This window comes from Pogona vitticeps, chromosome 1 (genome assembly GCF_051106095.1).
Source record: "Pogona vitticeps strain Pit_001003342236 chromosome 1, PviZW2.1, whole genome shotgun sequence".
NCBI classification, from domain to species: Eukaryota; Metazoa; Chordata; class Lepidosauria; order Squamata; family Agamidae; genus Pogona; species Pogona vitticeps.
This window is the reverse complement of record NC_135783.1, coordinates 42,939,655-42,964,648: the sequence shown is the minus strand read 5'-3', so window position 1 is coordinate 42,964,648 and position 24,994 is coordinate 42,939,655. Positions and strand designations below refer to the sequence as shown.

The 24,994-nt window shown below is 40.9% G+C and overlaps 1 pseudogene across 1 annotated transcript; it reads left to right on the top strand.

Moving 5' to 3' along the window:
* The first annotated feature begins 15,809 nt into the window (after positions 1-15,809).
* LOC110084717 (sialidase-3 pseudogene) lies at positions 15,810-22,613 on the top strand (annotated as a pseudogene). Its single transcript, XR_013540729.1, has 2 exons — positions 15,810-15,832; positions 17,124-22,613. The product of XR_013540729.1 is annotated as a sialidase-3 pseudogene (transcript).
* The last annotated feature ends 2,381 nt before the right edge of the window (positions 22,614-24,994 follow it).

The window sequence follows — 24,994 nt, the reverse complement described above, 5'->3', positions numbered from 1 at the left end:
AGTGTGGTTCTGACTAGTAACAGGATGTAGGCTTCTGAGATTACAACAACATGTCTCCAAAATAATATCTGTCTGTTCATTATTATGAAGAAAAGCCAAATAAGAACCTGGTACCCTGCAGTTACCAAGGAAAGCAATGAGAAACCTCGACAGCATCTTAAAAAGCAGAGACATCACCTTGCTATCAAAGGTCCGCATAATCAAAGCTATGGTTTTTCCAGTAGCGATGTATGGAAGTGAGAGCTGGACCATAAAGAAGGCTGACCACCGAAGAACTGACGCTTTTGAATTGTGGTGCTGGAGGAGACTCTTGAGAGTCCCCTGGACTGCAAAGAGAACAAACCTATCCATTTTGAAGGAAATCATCCCTGAGTGCCCACTGGAGGGACAGATCCTGAAGCTGAGGCTCCAATATTTTGGCTATCTTCATGAGAAGAGAAGACTCTCTGGAAAATACCCTAATGTTGGGAAAGTGTGAAGGCAGGAGGGGAAGGGAACCTGATAGAACGAGATGGTTGGACAGTGTCATTGAAGCTACCAACATGAATTTGACCCAACTCCTGGAAGCAATGGAAGACAGGAGGGCCTGGTCCATGGGTCTATGGGGTCACAAAGAGTCAGACACGACTTAACGACTAAACAGCAACAACCCTGCAGTTAATTACTTTTAAAGGAAGCCGAGCAAGTTGATCTTTCACTCTGTTTTTAGGGCTAAATCTCAAGTCCTCTCACCAGATCTGGGCTACTCCAAGATGAAGTAACTCTAAGGGATGTTAGACTGGCCCCCTCCCTGTTGTCCTTCTGTCAGAAAAAAAAATTTTTTTTCCTCAGTCAAGATTTTGCAACTGATTGGCTACCGCAGAAAGGGCTTACCATAAACCACCCAGAGTGGCCTCGGCTGCCAGATGGGTGGTATATAAATCAAATAAATTAATTAAATAAATAAATAAATAAATAAATAAATAAATAAATAAATAAATAAATAAATAAATAAATAAATAAATAAATAAATAAGTGGATGCATTTTGTTTAATGCTGCTTTTTAAAATTGAGCTTTAAATTGTGCCTTTAATTTAATTATGCTTTAATCTTCAGTTTTGTATTATGTTTCTGTCATACTTCTTCAGTATTTCTACAAGCCATATTTATTTCCATTTTTGAAAGAAAGTTCGGGGGGAAATCCAGTAACTAGCTAGATAAGTAACAGGAATCTTGAGCATCCTGGAATATGTATTCATGCTAGGTGTGGTTGTTAAATATTTGCCATTTTCTCTGAATGCTTAATGTTCTTAATTGCTTGAGCTTGTTTCCGGATAACCACTAGTCCTCTCCCTTCTCCTCTGTGCTTGTCTAATTTTTGGATGTTGTGTTTGTATGTAGAGGTGGAACGGAATTTTGTTGGACTGGGCAATCTCAAGAAAAATCAGTGCTTTCATGCCTTCCACTGCTCCTTGTGAGAAGAAATAGACCTTGTCTCAAAAATGTGCACACCTGTGAAGCTTATGTTGTGTGTCACATTGTAATTCTAATAGCTAAAATGTATGCACTTGAAAAATATGCATAAACACCCTTTAGTGAATATAAATTAAACTTTGTATTTTAGGTAATATATGCCAATAAAGATACACAATGGGAAAAATTATAAACAGACGTGACACAAAGTGATACAAATCAAGAAACAGGATCCCACTGAGGTAAATTGCTTGTGCAGCTCATGACCAGGAAGGCTTGCACGGCCCACATTTTAGAATGAGGTGCCCCCCATCTCAGTCCATAAATCCACCATGGCTAACTGGGACAGCGAAATAAGCAGGAAAGTTATTGGAGGCGGAGTCCCTACAAGAATTGGAATAGCTAATATCCTGGAAGACAGAAACAAAATTCAAAATGATCTAAATAAGCTTCAGCACTTGGCTGAAAACAAGAGAAGAAAATTCAACAGGAACCAAACAAAGAGTTACAATATGGAAGATATGTAGCTCAGCAATACTACCAGCACGAAGGCTCTTAGAATCATATGAGATCATGAACTGAATATGAGCCTACAGTGTGATGTGACTACAAAAAAAGAGGCTATTTTAAATTGCATTAATAGAAGTTTAGTCTCCAAATTCCGTGAGGTATTAGCTCACTATTTGGCACTGGTTAGGTCTCATCTTGATTACAGTGGGGTCTCGACTTACGAACGGCTCGACATACGAACGTTTCGACTTACGAACCGCTCTCATAGGAATATATGGACTCGACTTACGAACTTAGATTCGAGTTACGAACTCTTTTTTTCCCTTTTTTTAAAAGCTAAGTCATCTTAGGTTAAAAGGAAAAAAGAAAAAAATATCCGCCTCTAGAGCAATTTAGACAACCACCTGGCAGATAACCTTTGATTTTTAACCCTGCATTGAGCAGGGGGTTGGACTCAATGGCCTTATAGACTCTTTCCAGCTTTGTTATTCTATGATTCTATGATATTTGAGTTTAGGAAAATTCTGGTTGGTTCTTCAGTTACAAGAATGTCAATATGGGTCATGATTTAAAAAGCAAAAATTTTAAAAGGCAAATCGAGCAATTTTCTTACTTTCTTTTTCGATAGCCACGCTGCACGTGCTTTGCGTCCACATCGTGATTGTTTGCTATTCTGGTATTTCTAGGTGTCTTTCTTGTTGGCATCTGGCACTACCTGAACAGGGCTGACAGATGATCTATTGCTCCCTCAGGTGGGGAACAAGATGGTGTTTCCTCATTCCACATTACAAAAATGACCTTAATTAGATGCTAAATTTTACTTTAGTACTGATGAGAGGATAGTGTCCTACACCATACCTGAGGGCAACAGACTAGTTTAAGGGGTGTGAGACAAAAAGTAACAGTGTCCAAGGATAAACTGTATCCTTCATTATTGAATATGGGCCTTTCAGAGAAAAATGTGATCCCACCTAGAAAAAAAAAGTGTTTCTTGCTGTTTTTTAAACCAGATCTTATCTTTCTTATTTACTGGGCTGATACTGTCCTCCCTGCCATCCTCATAAGCATTTGGAAGAATCCCAGGTTTTCCTGGAAAACAGTATTCTACTAACCAAGGTAATGATAAAGACATTTAAAACAATTCCCTCTGTGGCAAGATGAAAGTATGCCTAAGCAGCCAGCTTTTAATGAATTGATATAATTAACAGAAATATGCTTGAGAAGAAAGCAAAAAAGAACCTTCTCAGGGACTGGTTTGAATGTAGCCATAAATAATCTTGTTAGTGTGAGCTACTGAGGCTGATGCAAAATTATTTACAATAAATGACAAAAGCAAGCAACTCGTAGAGATGTGTATGAACTGCCCGTTTGGCAGTTTGTGTCAGTTCAGCCAATGGCTGCACAGCTGTTCCATGGTCCGGCACCCTGCCCCCTCCAGTGGGCACCCACCTGGAGGCAGTGTTTTGGCTTCCCTGCCCCACCTCCTCCATACACTGCTTCTGAGTGAGCACCCACTGGAGGGGGGCGAGATGCTGAACCACACAAGAGTTGCGCAGCTGTTGTCCAACCAGCACAAACCACCAAATGCCATCTCTACAAGGAACTAATTATTGGAAAATGTTAATCTCTAGTGAAAAACTCTAAGTTCTACAGTATGTTTGTAAATTTAGTAATATATGAATACATGAACACATGTGGATTTTGGCAATTTTTTATAAAAAGTCAACAAAGGGAGACCACACCGATCTCAAATATGATATATCTTTGGAATATTCTGCCACAACGGTTGTACATATTCTATGTTTTTCTGACAAGTTGATAGATCTCTACATGGGGCATCAATGTGGGATTTCAGTATTGGGATAGGCTGCCCAAACAGGCACAAAGATTTCCTTCAGCATTGAATATATCGTCTAATAATTAATGGAGGAAAAGCTAGAAGCATCCTAAATTTCTCGTATCAAGACTACAAGTAAGAATGCTTGATTCAGCAGCAGCTATCTCTCTCTCTTTGCACCGCTCAGGACTCTTGTGAACAGAAATGCATTTTGGCTCACACATTTACACAGAGATATTTCAAAGAAAAAAAATGCACATGTAACAATTTGTGTTTACATTTGTATGCCTAGAATGCACATGAGTTGTTGTTTTTTTTTAAAAAAAAATCACTTTAGTCAAGGCAGAAAATTTGCATGAGATGCACAAATAAATGTGTGTGTTACCAAAAATGGTGTAGGGAAGAAAAGCACACACTCTCACAATTGAGTAAGAAATAAGTTTGGAAGAAAAAGCATGCAGCAATTGGACAAAACAGGCAAAATGAAAACTGAAAACTGAATTCCTAGCTAGAAGAATCCTTATGTTTTATCGTATACACCTTATTGGAAGCCGCCCAGAGTGGTCGACCAGATCAGGAAATAAATAAATAAATAAATAAATAAATAAATAAATAAATAAATAAATAAATAAATAAGATGGAGGCAGTGGAAGACAGGATGGCCTGGCATGCTCTGGTCCATGGGGTCACAAAGAGTCAGACATGACTCAATGACTAAACAACAACAAAAATAATAATAAGCATGTGCTATCAAGTCAATTCTGACTTAACGGTGACCCTTTTCAAGGTTTTCCAGATAGAGAGTACTCAGAAGTGGTTTACCATTCCCCTCCTCTGGGGGCATTTTGGGACTGTGCAGCTTGCCAAGGCCACACAGATTCTACTCAAAGGAGATACAGTGGGGAATCAAACTCCCAGCCTCTGACAAAACAGCCTGAAGTATAAACCACCAAGGTGTCCAACCAGCACAAAACCACTCCTTAAATATTTTGAAAACCCTATTAAGGTTGCTATAAGTTACATGTGACTTGACAGCACATAATACAGACATAACAAGATGAGGAAATGAGGTTCTAAATCTTCTACCACATTTTTACAAACTGTGGGGAAAGGATGAGAGCCTTTGTGTGGTTGATTTTTTTTTAAACCTGGAGTTTAAAAAAATAGCAAGTCCAAGTTTTGCTTTCTCTTCCTAGAAGTTGTGCTTTTCCTCAATGAGATGTTGTGGAGGTGGGAATTAGCTATATGTACATGGAGAAAAATCAATAATTACCTCACAGATCTATCTGGCTAGTACCTTATTACATGACAATGGGATTTATGATTAAGCAATAGATATCAATTATTGCATAAAATTCTCTTTGCTCTGCCTCTTTTGCCATTATTTGATTAAAAGTCCAGGAAAAATTAAGATAATTGAGTTCAGGGGAAAATTATGGACTAGTTACCTACTTCCATTTCCTTGAAGCATATCAGACACTCTGGGATGAACATGGCGCACAGCCAAGGACTGCTCTCATAGTTCACTGCAGATGTTAATAAGTGGTATTGCATTTTTTATATACTCTTTAATCTCAGGGTGTGTTAGTGATAAGGCCCAAAACTGCATTGTACAGATGAGACAAGCTGGAGAGCCTATTTATATTATGGAAGTGTAATGTAATAATATATGCATAACAAGCCCTCTTTATTCAAAATAGTTTTAGGAGTGGAATTATTTGCATATCAGCAAGAGGGTGAGGGAGAGAAACAGGAAAAGAAAAGACTGGGTGGAAGAAGAGGTTCTTAAGTGTTTGAACTGAATACATCATGCAATCAGAACTAATGGGGGGCAGGCACCTTTAATTCCACAAAGGTAGAAAAGATACTCAGTTGATTATGGAAATTTATTCCTCTGGAACTGCCATTCTCATTCACTCACTTTCTGTGGAGCAGTCAGATGAAGTCATTCTCATACAATTTGACTTCCAGGGCTAAATTCAATTCTTAACCTGAGCTAGAGGAGACCCTCTGAATGAATGTTGTTGCTGCTGCTGCTGTTGTTATGTGCCATCACGTTCTCTCAGCTATATGGTGACCCTATGAATGAGTGATTGCCTGAATGTCCTACCACGAAGAGCTCTTGCAAACCCAACCCTGTGTCTACTTTTATTGAGTTAGCCCCACTCATCAGGTTAAGGCATGCGTCCACAAGAGAGATTGGCTGTGTGGGATTTGTTGTTCAACACAATCTAAATCCAATTTTTAAATCCAGTAGAGCATATCTATCATATCAAATGTTGAATTACTGCTGCTGCGGTGGTGGCTGCTGCCGCTGGTGGTGGTAGTAGTAGTAGTAGTAGTAGTAGTAGTAGTAGTGGTGGTGGTGGTGGTGGTGGTGGTGGTAGTTTGAATTAAACCAAAGCAAAGCTGAATCTGAGCCTATGTACTCTGAAACTCAAGGAGTGGGGGTGAATAATTTCACTCCGAATTGTCCCGTGTCATTTTCTGATCACATTTGAAGAAATATGATGACCAACTTCATTGTTTTTGTCTTATCTTTTCTCTAGTTCTCTGTATGCTTCCCGCTAATGGAGGAAAAACCCAGCAGCACTAATGGTTCTTAGTGTGGCACACTGTATTTCTCAGATTATCTTCCTTCGATGTTGTTTAAGTGACCTTTTAGTATTTGTGTTGTTTGCCTGTATCTTTCTCCTCTTTACATGTGTGCAGGAGGCAAGTGCAGAAGCTTTTTAGCCCTGCCCATATTTGAATAAAGGCATACACATCAAGCCAACTTGCCTTGTGCTTTTGGAGGAAATTCCAAACTTATCCTTACCTGGGTCATAGAATCATATAATCATAGAAAAGTAAAGTTGGAAGGGGCCTACAAGGCCATCAAGTCTAACCCCCTGCTCAATGTAATACAATCAAAGCATATCTGCCAGGTGATTATCCAAGTTTTTCTTTAATGCCTCCAATGTTGGGGCACTCACCTACTCCTGAGGTAACTGGTTCCACTGTCGTACTGCTCTAACAGTTAGGAAGTTTTTCCTGATATTTAACCGAAATCTGGCTTCCTTTAACTTCAGCCCATTGTTGTGTGTCCTGCACTCCGGGATAACTGAGAACAGATCCTGTCCCTCCTCTGTATGACAGCCTTTCAAATATTTGAAAAGTGCTATCATATCACCCCTCAGTCTTCTTTTCTCAAGGCTAAACATGCCCACTTCTTCCAGCCTTTCCTCATAAAGCTAGGTTTCCAGCCTCCTGATCACCACTGTCACCCTCCTCTGAACTTGTTCCAATTTGTTAGCATCCTTCTTGAACTGTGGTGAGGCCTAACTCGTGCTGAATATTGGGGAACTAGTATGTTGTATTGTAAACACAAACCTTCTTAGAACTGGATTCCAGGCACTCCAAAATTATACTTATTAGATTTGGACCTGAAAAGGAAGAATGTGCCATGTCTTTCCTCTTGGAAAGCTCAAGTCCCTGGTTTCTGTATTGGTATATCTCTAGTCTTTTAAGATTACTGAGCAATTTTCCCCAGGGAGCTGAGTTTTTCTGGTTCTTTTTCTTTCATCGATCCTCTGCTAGGAAAACTGCTGGAATGTACACTTCCTCCTCCTCCTCGTCCTGGAAGCTCAGCCATCTTTTCTGCCTGGTTCCAACACTTTCCTGGATCCGATCCTCTCAGCAGTGCCCAGCTGATACCCATGACTAGATCCTCTGCAAGAAAAAAGAAGAAATGATCAAGGGGAAGAAAGGCAGACTGTACTGCCTTAACTGTTGTGACATTCACTCGAAGCATCCTTCCACAACCACACATGTGCTAAATCCTGTTATGGCTGAAATACAGTAGCAAGTCTCAATTCAGTCAATGAAACTTACAGAGGACTCATACCCATCTGCATGTATGGAAATTTTTGGCCGTCTGGAGATCATGAAACAGATAAGTACAGACAAGGATCCAAATAAGGATTGGTTCAGAATACATCAGATTGGGCATCAGTCTGTTTACCTTTATTCAGGCATGAACCCAATCAGGGAGCCAATGCACACCCCTAGTCCACTTGGATTAACTTTTAATTCCTCCCCCCCATTCTTCCAATATTTATGCTGAAGTGTATTTTAACAATTTTTAATAATGCTCTGTTGCTAATGTTGAGTGCTTGAATATCCTACTGTAATTTTCAAACTTAAATATATATCTCCGAATGTGTGCACACACAAACACGCACACACACACAAACACGCATGCACGCACGCACACACGCACACACGCACGCACGCACACGCACACACACACACACACACACACACACACACACACCTCTGCCTGTTTTGTCAGAAAACACAGATTTCTAAATGCATTTGAATCAAAGATATAAATTTCTTATGAACTTAAGTTGCTGAACCGAGATTTCAGGTTGTGGAGAACTGTGAGGGTGTGGATTAGGTCCTTTTCTTCGAAAACCGAGACCAGACAAAATTCTCAAATATAGGTAATATTGTATTTCTTCTAATAGGAATAACAGATTCTGGCAAATAAATGAAAAATAAGCCACTGAGCTTCTTGTAAGCTGCAAATCACATGGCAAGAGAACATAATCATGCAATTAGCATATCATGAGAATGGGCCCTAGGTGGCAGTGATTCATTGATCACCTAGCAATCTTTTCTTTTGGCCCTTTGTCTTTATTTGTGTTCATTTAATTAAATTTTCCTTCTGAATCAGCACTGGTATATTTTTATTCAGCACACAGTCTGCTTTGCTTTATATGGTAATATTTTCCTAGCACTCATTATCTGCCTCTTATAATTTTACTTTATAATACCCTTTAATCGAATTGAACTGTAATTGTTAATGCCATAACCTGCTTCCCGTTGTTTTGCTATTTAGGGACCTCTTTTAAGTCTGTTGCAAAGGAAGCGTGGGGAAATGGTAGCCCTCTAAATATTGCTGGATTGCAGCTCCCCCTTTCCTTTTTCACTGCCTACACTGGCTAAGATGTCTGGAAACTGAATAACATAAGAGGGGGTACACATTCTCCAGCTGTGGTCTACGTGGTTGCACTCCATGATGGCTTTGCTCTGGTGGAAAGGCGTTTCCACACACACTAGGGTGGGGCACCCAATTTGTATGGATTCTTAACTGTTGTAATCCTGTGAAACACATCCCATACTGTTTTATTGCTCCTACCCCTCAGGAGCAACTTTTTAGGAAGTTTTAGAAGATGAGGTGGGCAAGGCATTTAGCAAAAATCAGGTCCGCCCCCCCCCTGTGAGAGACTAAGTGCCCTTGGTTAATAAAATGTAATCATTTGTTAACAAGCAAATATATTTTAATTAAGAGCCACCAAATTAACCTATAGTCCCCCCTCTCTCCACATCTGACCCATCTAAGTTTAATCCTTTGCTTAAAATTAAGAAGTGCAATGCATGTGTGTGTAACACTTTTAAATTGTATGGGACTTTTTTTTTTACTTTGAATTTCACAGAAATGAGTCTCTTCTTATTCACAGTTAGGTGACAGACAAGAGGAACAATTATAACAGCAACCAAATGCTACAATTCGTGCACCTAAGTCCTGGGCAGCAGCATCAATACAGCAGTTGCTTGCAGAATAGCAAATTTCAAGTGCCCTTTTCAATTTCAAATTCAGACAAAAATCTAAGTTATCTTCCTCAACTGGGTTGGCATCCAGCAACATAGAAGAATCAGCTCCACATGCAGAGTGTTCAGAACCGTAGATCAAGTTGTCTCTTACTCACAGCCCCACTTTTTTCTTAGTCCAACTTCTTTGGGAAGGGGAAGGAGAACCCTTGGTAGGCTGCATGTGGCCCACATCCTACATGATTCTCAACCCCTCTGCTCTAAACATTAAGCCACACTGTCTTCAATGGGTCTCACTTTGCCCTTGATCTGTGGCTGCAGATGCTTGTCAAGCACAGTCCTGTCTTATGAGACAAAGTTTCCTGTCAGCTGCATGAAAAGAAGCATGCCCAAGCACTTTCTTTTCAGAAACTCTGGCTTAGAACGTTTGTGTTTTTAGGGTTAAAACACAGACACACATATAGAGTGTGGTGAGTCACACACTACCTTCCCTTGGAAAGCAAATATTTACTTCAGCTTCATTAATCACAGACAGATTAATAGCCTGTGATTCAACATGTACGCGTCATTCAACGTCCAGATTCCAGGGTTTTATCACCCTGCAGAAATAATGCAAATGCTGAGAACTGAACCACCAACTTAAAACAAATGCAGCTAAGCAACAGGAAAATATGCACAACAGTGGTGCCTCAACTTGTGACCATAATCCGTTCCAGAAGATGGGCATAACTCGAAATGGTTGTAAATTGAAGCACTGTTTCCTACAGGAATATGTTGAAAGCCCATTAATCCATTTCATCCAGGGGAAAAAAACCCCAAATAAATAAATGAATAAATGAATAAATGAATAAATGAATAAATGAATAAATAAATAAATAAGTAAGTAAGTAAGTAAGTAAGTAAGTAAGTAAGTAAGTAAGTAAGTAAGTAAGTAAGTAAATAAATAAATAAATAAATAAATAAATAAATAAATAAATAAATAAATAAAAACACTGCAAGCTACGGGGCTGGGGAAAAAACACTCAAACTCTCACACACAGAGAGACAGCCCCAGCGGAATGCCATGGGGCTGGGGGAAAAAACACAAAAACACCCCCCAACACACACAGCAAGCCCAAATGCGATGGGGCTGGGGGAAAAAAACACCAAAACACAAAAAACATCACAGCACAGAAACATAACCCCCCCCCAAGAAAAAACCAAATCCACCCTGCAAAACAAAGTAAATGTACTTACTCAGGAGCAGGAAGCAGCACCAGGCAGTCCAAAGCCTCTCTGACCACTCACTCTAACTGTTGGGGCAAAAGAGCTAAAAAGAAGCTGCCTCTTCGCTTACCAACGGTTAGCAAATTTGAATTCCCCGCCTTTTCCCCCTGCCTTTTTCCTGTTGTAACTCAAAGCTCTGGCCACAAGTCGAAGCAAAATTTTGTGGCCGGAGCTGGTAGCAACTCGAAATGGTCATAAGTTGGGACGTTCGTAAGTCGAGGCACCACTGTACTCCCCTTTTTAGGGGTTTGTGATTATTTCCAATTTCATTGTTTAGGTTATAGGTGAAACAGCTTCAAAAGAACATTTTCTCCCTTCTTCTTCTTCTTCTTCTTCTTCTTCTTCTTCTTCTTCTTCTTCTTCTTCTTCTTCTTCTTCTTCTTCTTCTTCTTCTTCTTCTTCTTCTTCTTCTTCTTCTTCTTCTTCTTCTTCTTCCAGACTCTCTGTGCAGTGTCTAAAGTCCACGTTTATGGCCCTCAACCAACAAACAATCATTAATTTCAGCCAGTTATAGTCAATAACTGATGTCATTCCCTCCACTTTATGTAGTTTTGTGCCCTTCATCTCATTTTACTTATAATAAAGGAAGCTTTTATGAGGGGCTTGCACAAGATTTAGTTCAGAGAAGCTTTAAATCAAGCTAGATATTAAAGCGAAAGATGGTGGGACTTAAAAATACAAACAAAGACAAGGATGAATGAGTCACAAAGCTTCCACCCTGGAAACTGACACAAGGCAAAAGAAAGAGCCAGAAACTAAGGCAAACCTATCAATATAGATCCACCCGGTGTGAAATCAAGAAATGCTCAAATGTAACAGAAACTGTATGCCACCTATGAGTGGGTGAGAAATTTCAGATCTAACATATCTTAGCAAGTGTCAGGGAAGGCTAACAGGATTTATTTGGCATAAGCTTCCATGGACTGCATGTCCATTTCATCAAATTGCACTGGAGTGGCCTGCACAGAAGCTATTAACTCATAAAATTCGTTAGTCTAAGATGCTGCTGGACGCTTTGTTATTTTTGCTGTACTCTCCCCTGAAAATTCAGACCAATTCACATTTACAAGATGTTGCAAAATTCACAGAGTTCTTCATTTCTGAGACAAGTAGAATGTGATATTTGAATAATTCCCCCCCCCGTTCCGTATCAAGCACTTTCCCATTAAGTTGTCTTTTCCATTGTGCCCCAGGATTTTTGACTAGGCTTCCTTGTAGCAACCATCATCATCTTAGAACTGCAGAGCTGGAAGAGACCCTATGGATCATCAACTTCATCCTCTGTCAGGAGGCACAGTGGGAAATCGAACTCCCAGCCATACCTAAACCACTGAGCTGGGCGTTTTGTTTTTGCTTTAGATAAGTAATGCTTCCCACCAGATTCTTCCCATTTCATATGAAACCTGCACACTTTCAGGACTTACATGTGATTATTAGATTGAAAAGCTGCAGTCCAGAAGAACAAAAGTGTGGCAGTGAGGAAGACAATGTTCAATGTCCCCTTGAAGTCACACGGTTACTATGCTGAAAAGCATACTGCTGAAGGAGGTTTAAATTTCAAGCCTTAATCATAACATGACCTGACCTGTGTAGACAGAGATTTATTTCATTAAAATGAGGCCATTAAGGCTCAATCTCATGAGGACATTGTGTCCTGTCATTTCACACTCACTGCATATGTCCGTTGTCTCTTATTTTTTTTTAAAAAAAAAACACTTCATTTTAAAAAAATAAAACATCACTGTATCCTGAGTTCATCAGGAGGACATCATCCTGGTAGGTTCTGGAAATCAACCAGATCTGAGTGAAAGTCTTGTTTGGCAAACAACAAAGAGAGAGAGGAAAGAACAATTTCAAAAAGCGGGAGGATGTTGCTGCCCCATCTTTGCATCTTCGCTGTCATTGTTGTCATTCACCCCACCATTTGCAACAAAAGGAAGACATGAGACAAAATGTTTGTCCGAAGGGTCACAACTTGCCTAAAAAAAAACCAAAAAAACCCAAAAAACCCTCTCAGGATCTACAGCAAAAGAAACTAGGTCCATTCTCTTTACAAAGGTGGATGAACCTGGCATTGTGCTTTCCCCGCACATTTGTTTTGTCAACATTCTCAGCATAGATGCTGAAGTCCAGGGAACCCCCAATATCTATCCCATGACCACCTCTTTCCACTAGAAGAATCACTGGTCCTCCCCCACCCAAGTCAATGGTACCTGCATTTCTGCATGATCCAGTTTACAACTGTGGAAATCTGGTACAAAAATAAAGATCTGCTGCAAATTCCCTTCTGTAGCCTGGAGCATCTAGCCTGAAATTATCCCTCTTTGGTTGAGATGGGTCATAGAGATTAAATGAGAAGGAAGGCAGGGAACCATGATCATTATTATCGTTATTATCCACACAGCCTGAAATTGTAGTTCAAAATTGAAAAGGAAAGGTTTTGAAGGGGGGGGATGTAATCTGAGTAGTGATGTCCAGCAGGTCAAAGCATAGTGGGAAAACATTTGAGTAAAGGAAGTGACTCAACAGATTCAGATCCATCAAATTACTAATACCACCCATATATGTTTAGACTTTTGAGTCATCTGTGTTTTTATGGAAGTCTCTAAATGTCAGCTCCTCAGGTGCCAAATGACAAAAGAGTCCCACATCCCAGGAGATTACAATAAGCTCAAAACACATTATGAAGTGTCCAATTGCAGTCTGTTTAGTGAAACACTTTGGAACAGCAACAACTTTGCATGTGTTTTGGGCATGGGTTACCTTCAAACACATAAAGAGATGATGATACATACTCATTCACATTTGACCCATGCATTGGAAGGCAAGCCTGTATTGTAAAGAATGTGTCATATTGAAAGATTAAATTAGAGAGGAATCAATCAATTGGCATAGTGCTTAGACTTCAGAATAGATTTAACCCTCCCGGATTTATAACTGCAAAGAAGCTTTTGAATTACAGAAAAAGCCATTAAATATGTAGCTGGCACTCAAAGCTCAAATGTTCCCCATTTCTAACTTCTACATATTAATATTTAAGGCAAGGCTGGACAGCTTTGGATGACATCCTCTGCCATAATTCAAAACAGAGCTGACGATTTATCACATAAATAGGGAGTGGGCTAGAGTAGTGCCCCTAACTATAAATGTTGCGGTGTTCACTGACATTCACTGAGCCTGGCAATTTTCTGTTTGATTTGGCTCTCGGGTCAAAGGAAATATGTTCCATCTTTTTTCCCATGTATCTGGAGCCCTTCCATGCTCCTGCTTTGTGACCTCCAAAATAACCCCCTCTGCTCAGGCTGAAAGCTCAGAGTGGGCTACAGATTTATTGCAGAAAATAAAGGTACACTTGCATGCATCCAGATGTCTAAAATGTTATTGTTGTTGTTTTGAGTTAAATACCAAATTATAGTGCTAAAGCACACTCTGGGCAGTTTACAATATAATTGTGCAAACAATGCTTTGCTCCCATAGGCAGCTGGGTATTCATTTTACTTACCTTGGAAGGATGGAAGGCTGAGTCAGCCTTGAGCCGGATACTTGAACCCATCACCATGAGCAGAGGCATGACTGCTGTACTGCAGTTTAACCAGTGTGCCATGAAGCTCTTTTTTCTTTGAAATTGCTCAATCATCTCCGGTGAGTAATGGTCAGGTTTCATTTGTCTTAAAATATCTCAGATATGCATGCTTGTATATAGTCTCACCAGAATGAAACAATGTGAATGATTTGAAGCAGGTCACGTAAAGGTGAATTTTTACACTCCAACTCCCAGAGTCCCCCATCTTCTGAAACTACAGTTGCCTTTCCTTGGACTTCCTGGATTAAAAAAGCAAAACTTCTAATTTTTATACTAGAGCTACTAGCCACCATGATGGCTAACCAATGTACATATATGTTAAAGTGTACCTCTAAGGATGGGGACAAAAAAAGCTTGTTTGGAAATATGCATCATATATTAGACTTTACAAACTTGTGCATGATGTTGGCAAAATAGATACAGTAGGACCCCCTATCTGCAGGATCAGTATTCACGGATTCACTTATCCACTGCTTGCAAATACTCAATACCCCCCAATACTTAAGGTAAAGGTAAATGTTCCCCTTGACAATTTGTTCAATCGTGTTCGAGTCTAGGGGGCGGTGCTCATCCCCATTTCCAAGCCATAGAGCCAGCGTTTGTCCGTAGACAGTTTCCGTGGTCACGTGGCCATCACAACTAGACATGGAATATCATTACCTTCCCATCGTAGTGGTACTTATTTATCTACTTGCATTTTTACATGCTTTTGAACTGCTAGGTTGGCAGGAGATGGGACAAGTGACGGGAGCTCACTCCGTCGCATGGATTCGATCTTATGACTGCTGGTCTTCCAACCTTTCAGCACAGAGGCTTCTGTGATTTAACCCGCAGTGCCGCCACATCAGGTGTATTTACCAGAACTGGCCACTAGATGGAGACAGAGACAATACAGTTTTTACTTCCACATTTTTTTCGGCATCCATGGGGGTCTTGGAACCGATCCCGCATGGATTGTACGGTCCTTCTTTAATACAAAAGTTTCCCCTTGCCTTAACACTAAAGCTGAGGGATATATGGTAATAGACTAGGAAAATTCATGGCACTATGTCTGAAAATCATGTGTTGAGGAATAAAACCGGGAAACTGCCCTTATGCACCACTTTCGGGCTTCCTCACAACATGTTTTCTTCCCTTGAAGTTCCCTAGACTTGTCTGGTAAGGTATATTAGAAAGATGCCATCCTCTTTGAAGGGACATCTTATCAGCAGCGACCCCTGTGTGTTGTACGGATGGCACTGCCACATAACACAAAATCAGTCACATAGACCTGTTCACAATCTTTGGTGTAGGTCAACTGGAGAGAGGCATGGAGAATCATCTGTGAGAATCATGTGCTCAAACCAGTAACTTAGGTCTCTGTTGAGCCTACCCCTTCATCTGACATTCAGGAAAAAAGGACGGGCAGTTATCTAAGTCATTTTGAAAATGAAAAGGCTGGTGACTTAAGAAATGCAGTGTTTGCTGCCTGTCGCTATCATCAACCACACTCTTCATTTGCCTTTGCCCGTGATAGATTGGATAACGGAATATAGCAGAGGATCAGAAGGCCGGTAAGTGACAATGAAAGATTCAGAGGATGAAAGGTAAGGAGATTAAGAAGCAGAGCAATTCGAAGGAGTCGCAAGGCCAGCTGCAAAATTTGATGCTTCCAGTAATTAGGAGGTGGGAGAAAATTACGTAAGGCAAAATCCTGCCCGAGCCATCTCTGTTGCTGCTGCTTCTTATTTTGTTGATGCCATGGGGGGGAGGGTATCAGCTACAAATGGAAAGGCCTGTTTGCAATTGTTGCTGTTGCAAGGTTGCATCTCGTGCTGTTCACCACCTTTGGCTCCGTGAGCTAAAGTTGATGGGAGCTGTAGTCCAAGAACATTTGTGTCTGTTCTGTGCCATCAAGTAAGAACCAACCCATAGCAACCCTAAGAGGTCTTTCAAGGTAAGTGAGATATTTAAAGAGTGGTTTTACCAGTTTCACTCCCCCAGTGAGTTTTGATCGCTGAGCAAGAACATCTAGTGAGCCACAAATTGCCCATCTCTGATTTAGTTGCTGAGATGAGACAGGGGCATTTGATTCAATTTCCTGGATCAGGGTGAAAATATTTGTAGTTGTATTTAAGTCCCTTGCTCCTTTTGTCCTCCATCCACAAGGACATCAACAAATCAGATTTCAGCTATTACTAAACTGTAACATTATAAAGGAAACCGTTTACTTTCATTAGAGTGCAACCTGTCATCAACTACAGAAGTGTACTCCTTGTCAGTTAGTCCACAATATCTATAGCTCCATAAAGTGCTACAGAGTCACACACACTTGATCTGCACATTCAGAATAAGCAATATGGTCCAGCCTAGGCAGAGCTCTGCCAGCTCAAAATGCAAATGGGAGACCAAATTGAGCTTCATGCTCAAAAGAAGCAAGCCAGTCTTCTTATACACACAAAATTAGTACAGAAGGAGGAGGAGGAAAGCTGGACTAGGAAGATGATATATCAGAATTGAGGCACACCTCCACATGAGAGTACATTCTATTATATTACCTCTCCCCCATGTATGGTCTAAGAACATAATGCCACATGGACATTGTTGCACCCATTTTAAGCCTCAATGGAATACCTATATTGGGTTTGTATACAAAGAGATTTGGGTGCCTGGGTTGTTGATGGTCCTGAGCAGAGTGGTGGGGTAAGTGGTTGTCAAGTAGCTGAATGGTTGGTTTGGGCGCAGAGGGAGGATTGGGGCAGGGAAGACCGCCATTTCCCTTGCCTTCCTGCTCCTCCTCCTCCACCACCACCCACTTCTAGGTGGGCCTGACCTGCTGCCCAGTCCTCCCAGGCATCTCCTGCCCAAGGCACGAAAACAATGTTGGAGCCTTCTCAGAGTGACCCACTTCTGCCAGGCCGCCCCAGATGGCCTCATGTACTGCATCCCAGCCCTGCTCTACCTGCCCTCTGAGTCAACCTTCCTGGCGTTTGCAGAGAAACACACCTCGTTCAGGGACAAACATGCTGAATTCCTTGTGATGAGAAGGGGGCAGAAAGATGGAATGTCGGTCCAGTGGGGTCTGGGGGAGGTGCTGTAGACCACCATGTTGCCCGGCCACCGTACTATGAACCCTTGCCCGGTTTGACAGAAAAAATGACACTGTTTTCCTCTTCTTCATCTGTGTCCAGACCCACGTTACAGAGGGGCACCAAATCCAGACGGGGAGGAATGAGGCCAGGCTGTGCTACGTCTCCAGCCAAGATGGTGGCCACACCTGGCGTCAGGCGACCGACCTGACAGACTAGACGATAGGGGATGACTTGAGAAACTGGGCCACTTTTGCTGTCGGGCCAGGCCACGGCCTCTAGTTGAGCTCCAGGCGGCTGGTGGTTCTGGCCTACGCCTACTACATCCACAATGACTCCTCTGGTGACAAAGTTGTATCTTCGACAGAGCCCCATTGCTTCATATTGTACAGCGATGATGGTGGGCAGAATTGGGCCTGTGGCCAGCTTCTAGTGAATTTGCGGACCACAGAGTGCCAAGTGGCTGAGTTGATCCACCAGGATGACAGCAAAATCTTATATTGCAGTGTGCGCAGTCCTGACCGGAAGCGGGCCGAAGCCTTTACCAACCTTGGCCAAGACCAGTTTGATGTGTCCTCTCTATGCAAAGGGTTGTCTGAGCCACCCCATGGTTGCGAGGGAAGCATCGTGAGTTTTATCCACCGTGCTGAGACCTTTGGAGTTGGATTGGTCCTTGATGTCCCTCAAGAGCACTAAATCTTGGCTGATCTTCTCGCATCGCACCCATGCACACAAGCGCACGGATCTGGGTATCTACCTGATGACCTCCGCTCTGGAAAAGGGATGCTGGACAAAACCCTGGGTCTTATATAAAGGACCCAGCAGCTACTTGGACTTGGCCATGTGTGAGGAGGTTGAGTTGCTGATGTTTGGCTGCTTGTTCGAGGGTGGAGTTTCCTCAGCCTGTGAAGAGATTGTCTTTCAACTCTTCAGGGACATTGACCTCTTGAGGAATATGAGGGAACGTTGCTCTCATCCTGAGACCCACTTGGAAGCATCACTTCCAGACGATATTCAGCGCTCAAGAACAGCCAACGAGAACCTGCAATTTTTCTTCTCCTGCCTATCTCTCTGTCAAGAAGGGAGTCTCTTCTGTCGGGCTTTTCCTTTGTAAATTGGGCCACTTTGCCAGGATAGCTTCTCTGTCCCCCTTCAACATCACCTTCCTGTTCTAATGATTGGAAGTCTCTTTCGAAAATTAAAGCAAAACTGAAATTCCTGCCTCTCTGATGAAAGGAACTTATGCCTCCAGCTCAGGGGTGATTGCTTTCCACCCAGAAATAGGAGTGGGACAGGGTTCAGTCCTTGATTTGTGTGCCTTCTGGAGAACTCGGCAGCATTTGAATTGTGTCTCAGACACCTTTCGTTACTTGACATCTACTCTACCTAAACACAACGATTCTTATAAGGAACAACCCTGTTTGGGTTGAGCTGGTGGCCTGAGTTGCCTTCAATATGTCTTGATCAGTGGTTGGCAGGAAATAGGGTAACGTCCCACTGTGTTCATTCAGGGGGACTTACTCCCAAGTAAATGCGCAGCCAATGCAGAGTAAGGGACAAAATGTTGCATTCGGAAGGCCTGAGTGGCTGAATGTTGGTTGCTTGACCTGATTGGAATGTTGTAAGGAATGGGGTCTGGGGGTCTACTGAGAGTTAAGCTGTGAGATGACTGATTAGTGAGAAAAATAAGAAAAGTTAGAGGAGAAAGCTGAAGGGAATTAGAAATCTGTTTGAGGACGAGTGGTCATCTCTGTACAATATGTGTGAAATAAAGATTACTGTAATTATTTTGAACTTTAAATACTTGAGAAATATTTATAAATCTTACTTTATTTTAACCCTTATCTTTCATATCCAAGAATCTACCCTTTCACAGGATACATGAATTATCTAAGATGCCAGTCTGGGTTAAAGGAGGTTGTGGCTGAAACAGTATAAGTAGAATAACCCCAGAATACTTGGAAGGATTTTTTGAGGGTGGCTGTTTTCCCAGTTTCTTGCTTTCTCTACTGGCACTAGGGAGTGGTGTTTAGGATTTGATGCATTAAACGGGGGTAAAAAGGTGCCTGAGTGGTGTCTGTGACTGTCTGAGGAGTGTATGAAACAGCTAGTGTGAAAATTCATGGAGAGGTGAGTACCTCCTTGGGCCAGAACACTACCTAGTTCAGTTTAGTGGACATAGTGAGAGACTAGGACTCTGAAGACCTGGGTTCAAATCCTTTCTTGGCCATGAAAACTCTATGGGGGGGTGGAATGGATAAAAAACACTGCTTACACATTGCATTTACCTTGAAAATCCTATTAGGGTTGTTATGAAGTGGTTCTAACTTGATGACACATAACATACCCATCGTCCGATAAACTTTCTCATATGATTTTCAAAGCTATGAAAATATAATAGCAATATAATGATTTTATCTTTCTTAATCTCATCTTAATAGAGACACAAAGTCTGAAATCCTACATCCACTTTCATGAGAGTAAACACCACAGAATTCAATGGCACTTATGCATCAGTTTGTTCTGTCTCTCTGTGAATGTTAAGAATAGCTTATCTACACTAAGCAGTTTTGTGATCTTATGCCTGGGGGCTACTTTCGATTCAGCAGTTTGCAGACAGCTGTCATAACTGTGTGAGTAATAGTGGACTTTCTTATGGTGTGTCAGCATGAGCCTTAGAGGGGAGGGAACAGCATGTGCTCTTTCAAAATCAAGCCCATCTTGAAATTAATTATATTATATTTTCATCCAAGTTCTCTATTGGGGCAATGCTCTGAGTGTAAGGGAAGTGAGAATTTGCAAGTCCCTTTTCCTGTCTTGCTTTGCTCCCTTAGCCTGACGGCAGAGGTTTAGCCAAGAAAGCTTCCTCACCTCAAAGGCTGTTTTTCATCTTTGAAATCGGGGGTGGGGGACATATTTTGAATGCTGAGAATTAAAGGCCACAAAATGGATGGATTTTAAAGACTAGGGATTCTTTTTCTTTTTGCCTCTCTATCTCATTTCTTTTCCTTTTTGACAGTCCTGTAGTTCAGCTGTAAGTGCAGTGAAACTGTACTGACTGTGACAAACTGAAACACCTTGAGGGTGTTCAACTGTCAAGCAAATTCATTCACATCTCATCTCCTTTCCGAATGAGATATGAAATGAGTCGTCGGCTGCATTACATCGGCTGTCAAAGCAGAGAAGGAATGAAGCCCCCTCCAGACTGACAGGAAGTTGCTTTCCTTGCTCCATCTGAAGAAAGGGTACACGCAACTTTCAGCTAAATCCCCAGGGAAATACTATGTCCTTTGTGTGAAAAATGTAGAAATCGGTTAAAACTGGACTCAGAGGCTAGAGAAACCTGTTCAGCTAGACATGGAGCAACTATCACTTTAACATAGGTTGGATGAATCTGTCATCATGGGAAGGAATACTTCTCAGAACGTTGATTTTGCCCACTTGTTTGATTTCATTTGTGAAAACAAAGTTCATGTGTCTTCACAGTTGGCACCACATGATGGGAAATGAATTTGATCTGAATTTAGTAAACTGAAGTTCAGATGACTTCAGAGCTGATAATGTGGAGAAGGTTTTTGACACGAAGCTCATGAAGTGGTATTCCGTTTCATTTTAATATTAGGTATGCTGCCTAGGATACCCTTCTAAATCAAAGGCAAGATTGGACTCATATAAAAAAAAATACTGTACTGAGACAGGATAGAAAATGAAAGCCTAATTAAATTTATGGGAAGAAATAAGAGTCTCTTGAGTCCCCTTATTTATTTTTATTTGATTTATTTAAAATATTTTTACCCCACCTTTCTCCTTAAAGAGGACCTAAGGTGGCTTACATTTAAAAGAAAGTATTCAAAGCTATTGCCAGTGAGCATACAAATACTAAAAAGGATCAAACAAATACCACACTAAAAACGGTTAAAAAAAACAAACCCAAAAACCCCACCAGCAAACACATTCAAAGCAGTAAAGGAAAATGATCCATTTAACAACCCCACTCAGGCAGCCAGTCACTGAGGAAAAACTTTCCTGAAGAGTTGCTTGCAGAAGGACAGCAGTTCGGCCTCCTGTGGGAGGGAGTTCCAAAGTCTGAGGGCAGCAACAGACAAGTCCTAATCAAACATACTTGTGAAGTGGTGGTACTGAGAAAAAGGCCTATCGTAATGAGCTTAAAACCTGGGCAGTCTCATAAAAGGAGAGATAGTTCTTGAGATAACTTGGATCCAAGCCATTTATAGGTTAGAACCAGGACTTTAAATTGTTCCTGGAAACAGATTGGGAGAAAGTGGGCTTATAAATAAAATAAAATAAAATGAAATAAAATAAAATAAAATAAAATAAATTAAATTAAATAAATAAATAAATAAATAAATAAATAAATAAATAAATAAATGGGGGATAAAAAGCACTGATACATCAGTTTTGAAAATGCTCCGTGGCCTGCCACTACAACCAATAATTTTATCCCCATTTTCTAAACTGCCAGCTGATACTAAGTAACAGATGAGAGACATGTGCAATATGCAGAAAAGACAGCAGGCTCAAATTGGAATAGCATGACTTAATAAGACTTTCGTAGCCATTGAGACTTTTTAGCTAGTGTGAATCGACATACAATGGTTCATGCAGACCCCTCTGTGGATTTCAAAATTATGGCTTCTCAATTATATTTTCAACCTTCAACCATGGTCTCGGATAACATCATGAATGAACTTTGGAATATACTGAGGCAATTGCTAGGGGAGTCTATTTTTCCAGTAGTTCCCCATGTAGCCATTGCCCCCACACCTGTTTGTCAAAAGCTTGTTGCTGTTTTGGTATACAGAAAGTAAGAGACAAGGGTTTGGAGCATCTGTGGTCAAAGTTGTATAGCACAAAGTATAATAAATTCTGCAGCCTATGATCTGTCTGGGTCCAGAACAGATGCCTTTAAATTCTGTCAGTATGAACCATGCACTCTTCAAACCTATATGACTTATTGCCTAGAGGAGGAGAAATGTATGGTTCATCTATAATGTTGAAGAATTGGTCCTAAACTGAGCCCTTCCTGCAGGAGGAAGTCATAATGCCAAATTTGAAACATGAGAATTAATTCCATCGCTACACACAACTGGAATTCATGACAGGATTATGAAGACCCTCTGGATGCAGAAGTCTACCTAAGCATACAGTACGTCAAATTTTGTGAGGAGAGTCTGGATCTCTATAATTCATGAATTTGTCAAAATACTAGCAAACTGTCTGTGGGGAGAAAGACACATAGATGCATTATTTTTCTGTGGAATTCTCTTCAAGAATGATTCCTCTACAGCACAGCTAGTGGTGAAGGCTTCTGGGAGTTTTAGTTCAAGAATATTTGGGGACCAAAGTTTGGGAACCACTGGACTACAGATACCCGGAGCCTGGAGAAGTTTCGCTTTTTGTTAGTCACAAGAACAAGGGTGGTGAACCTTTATCACTTTTGGACAACAATTTCCATAATTCTTTATCACAGGCAATACAGGTTGGGGATTCTGGGAGTTCACCACGCTTGGCCTAGAATTCACTGTCCATCATGGCCATACATTTGAAACCCTAACTTTTCAAGGTTCTGTACACATCCCATTAGAGATGTACACAAATGATCATGTATTGAAATGCTGGTGCTCCAAACATTCCATTTGGTGCTGTTTCTAATCATCTACATATTGGATAGTTCAATTTTTAATACAGGTTCAGATGTCCTGAAGAACACCTGATACCTAAGACATTGCTTCAAATGCCCTGAAGACCTTCACACAAAACACACAAAAGTCTATATTAATTCTGGTTCTCATGTTGCAAACTAAGCATTTCATTACATTTGGCTCCATTGCTAATATGTGTGCCACTTGCCTATGACGGGTCTCCCTGTCTTTCCTGAATAACTGATCTCTGAAGGTAATGTTGGGAGACTCCTGCTCAGTACTCTGGCTATCGGCCTGTGGTGTTCCTCTCGGCTCTGCCTTGTCTTCCATGCCGTTTAGCATATACAGTACATGAAGCTACAAGGAGACATTGTGCCGAGTTTTGGAGTTCAATCCCAGTAACATCTAAATCTGTGATGCTTGGACACAGTAATCATAATTTCATTCATGCATTACATGCTTGTATAAGAATACTGTCTTAATTTTTCCAAGTTATTGTTTGTGTTACCTACACATATTAATGTATGTTACAAAAAGAAAAGAAAAGTCAATTTCTGGCTATTAAAGTGGAGAAATCTTTCCTGTTTGAAATTTGTATTGTAAATAAAAATTATGCTCAGCCAATATCTAAGACTTCTAGCAAGAATGTTCTTTTCCCTTTAGAGTGATGCAAATCCATTAAATTGAAACAAATTAACAATTATAATAATGAATTCTACAGTCTTCAACCAGAGGCTTTACTGAAGTTTTCATCTCTTGTGGAAGAACAACATTACTGAAGTGTACTCTTCAGTGGAATGCAGTGAGGTCAGAATTTAGGGTTAACTTCCACCTGCCATGGATAAGTATTGCACTGCAGTTCTTTCTCAATGCTTGGTCCCTCATCTCTAAGCCATTCGCAATAAGTGATTGATCTCACCGCACTGTTGAGAAAGGGGAAAATACAGTTTAATGGAATTTACATAATTAAATTGCTAATTAGCACCACAATTAGGTCACCTGGGAATGTGTGCCATTGGATTCAGTGGGCTATACTTCTAAGTAAAAATGCAAAGAAATGCACTGTACAAGAATAATAATGTATCTTGTGGTAAACAAGCCATGTTTAATTGGTATTGCCTCAATTTATTTATTTATTTATTTATTTATTTATTTATTTATTTATTTATTTATTTATTGATTTGATTTGATTTGATTTGATTTGATTTGATTTGATTTGATTTGATTTCTATCCTGTCCATCTAGACCAAAGGCGTACTCTGGGTGGTTTACAGATTTAAAAACAATAAAACCAAAAACATATTATAGATCCAGGTGGCGAAAGTATAAGAAATTAAAATATAGCAGGAAAGAAAGCCTGCCCAAATAGCCAGGTTTTAAGTTTGTTCCTGAAAACACCAAGAGAGGGAGCCAGGCAGATCTCCAATGGCAGGTTGCTCCAAAGGCGAGGGACCACTGCTGAGAAGGCCCGGTTCCTCGTTCTTTCCTTCTGGACCTCCCTTGATGTTGGGCCCCTCGGCTGCCCGGCCTGGCTGGAATGAGTGACCCTGGCAGAACTGGGTGGGAGAAGGCGCTCTGCCAGATATCGAGGTCCTAAACCTTGAACTTTGAAATAAACGTGGAAACAAACGGGCAGCCAATGCAAGGCGGCCAGTGTCGGAAAAATATGTTGGTACCTTTCCACCCCAGTAAGAAGTCTGGCCGCCGCATTTTGTACTATCTGAAGTTTCCAAATCAGTCTCAAAGGCAGCTCCATGTACAGTGCATTACAGGAGTCTAATCTTGAGACTATGAGTGCATGGACCAAAGTGGTGAGCACCCCCACATCAAGATAGGGATGCAGCTGGGCAATCTGCCAAAATGTGTGGAACCATCAAAGCGGTGAAGGTAAGGGTATGGGACATTGAACTACAGGACCATGTTGGCCAGTTAGGGAAATATAACTTTCTTAAGAAATCTGCTTTTATCTACTCCTCGTATTTAGCCAGCACTATGTCATCTAAAGCCATAAAGGCTT